At 37.8% G+C, this 1,958-nt stretch overlaps 1 protein-coding gene across 1 annotated transcript in view; it reads right to left on the bottom strand.

The window, feature by feature from the left end:
- The window catches only part of rab24 (RAB24, member RAS oncogene family), a 13,481-nt gene extending 11,523 nt beyond the window's left edge, over positions 1–1,958 (bottom strand). Inside the window, exon 1 of the mRNA XM_014029069.1 lies at positions 1,706–1,958. The gene's annotated coding sequence lies outside the window, so the exon portion shown is untranslated. The remainder of the gene's footprint in view (positions 1–1,705) is intronic.

Here is a 1,958-nt window from a genome sequence, read left to right on the forward strand (position 1 = left end):
AAATATCGCGATATTTCAGTGTATCGATATTTTCTTACACCCCTAATATTTACTGTTTCAGCTACTGTTCTGTTTGTTCTAGCTTTTCACCATTCAGCGTACTTTAGCTTGTGTTTTTCAAACTTCAGCTTTAAGTTTAGCTGGTTTTAGTTGAAACGGTTCAGTTTCAGCTCGTGTAACTGAGTGTCCTTACAGAAAATTATCTGTTTTTTACTTTAACTTTATTTGGTAACAAAGTCAAACATATTTGACAAAGTAACTAAGGTGAACATAATGATAACAGGAAAACATACAACGCTTCAATAAGTCCAGTTTTCAGGATTATTGATTGTAGATAAATGTTTTACAAACACAACAAAAACACTTAAAGTTACCAGTCGACTCGTTTCTTTATTATTTGTTTTTTTTAGTTCTCCAAGTTTCAGGAAGTCTTTATTTTGGACCGTGGTTGCTTCAGTCCAGAGTTTATATTTTCAGGTATAAAATTGCTCGTACAGTCAAAGAATGAGTCTGTGTTGTGTTGACACATGACAGACGTCCTGACAGTTTGAAGGCTGAGGTCTCGTGGGTGGTTCTGACCCGAGGGCAGCCAGAGGCTTAAACAACATCTTTGCCTGATACAAAGACACCATTTGTTCCCATTTATTTCACTGAATGCATGAGAAGTACCATAAATAACCAAGTGTGACGGAAAATCTTATTTTAGGACCAGCAGGATGACTCCCAAAGAACTAGCAGCTGAAAACTTTTACAGCTGAGCCGAAGAATGATGCATCTCTCAGGCTTTAGCTGTTTTTTCAACCTATTTTCTATTATGTCTCTCAGATATTGTTCATCTGCTGCAGACTTGTTATTTTGTCCTCTACATGCACCTCTCATCAAAAACATGCCCAGAGTCTTACTTTGACTCAAGAAGAGTTTATTTTCTATTTAAACATAAAAAAGCAGAATTTTAATAACAACTAAAGGTGACATAGATACTTTATTATAGTATACAACTTAAATATATGCCTGAGCAGCATWTAATATTGCCCCTTTAAACATGCTGTGGTGCTAGATACACAAAATAATTAGTAAAACAGCAGCTAGAATTAAAAGAAAAATTCAAAAGACCTTCAAAAAACAAGAAAAACTACCATAATACTACTAAATAATACTAATCAAGGCCAGTAGCTCATTGCAACATCAAGAAGATTGGTCATATTTATGGTTAATGGATMCTTAAAATATAAATTTGTTTTTTGTTTACCAACAGAAACAGTCAAAGTGACTGAAAATAGGTCAACAATGGCAGGTTTGCAAAAGAAATTGCTTTGTTTACATTGAGTGCATACCCGCATTCAAGTACCATATCAGTATGTTTATGAAACTGCTGGAGTAAACTGTTWGAAACCATTTGATAGGTATGGATAAGAATTTATATGGTTATAGTTGATTAAATTATACTATTTTTTTAATGTCAGAAGGTAGGGATTGTGTAAAATGCTAATTCTGTGACATGTCTTGAATTTGTTATTATTACATTTAAAAATTAACCAAAGTAAAGAACATCCTCCCACAGTGGTAAATCCAAATATTTAGCCAGGAGATGTAAAAAAGTGCAGGTTTGATGAGATGAAGCTGCTCAGAGGTAAACATGACACAGCCAGATCTCAGCTAGCTTAGCTAACTTCAAACAACGTTAAACAAACACTGAAAAACTCACCTGGAAGCTAGCTCGACTCGACAAATTCCGCTCACCTCCGCTCAGGGAACAAACCTGCGCCGACAACCGCCTACTGTTCAGCGGAGAAGGACACAGCCGTCAGCCCGCTCCTCGTCATCCTCTTTGCACCGCCAGAGTGGAGGAGCCCCGGCTGCTGGGAACGTCTGGACACCGCGAAGGAGGCGGTTAGCTCCGGCGACTGCTGCGAACCATCCGGTTAGAGCTGCCAGGAGATGGTGGGGGGGATTCCAGC

The sequence above is a fragment of the Austrofundulus limnaeus genome, unplaced genomic scaffold (assembly GCF_001266775.1).
Source record: "Austrofundulus limnaeus strain Quisiro unplaced genomic scaffold, Austrofundulus_limnaeus-1.0 Scaffold848, whole genome shotgun sequence".
Classification (NCBI taxonomy): domain Eukaryota; kingdom Metazoa; phylum Chordata; class Actinopteri; order Cyprinodontiformes; family Rivulidae; genus Austrofundulus; species Austrofundulus limnaeus.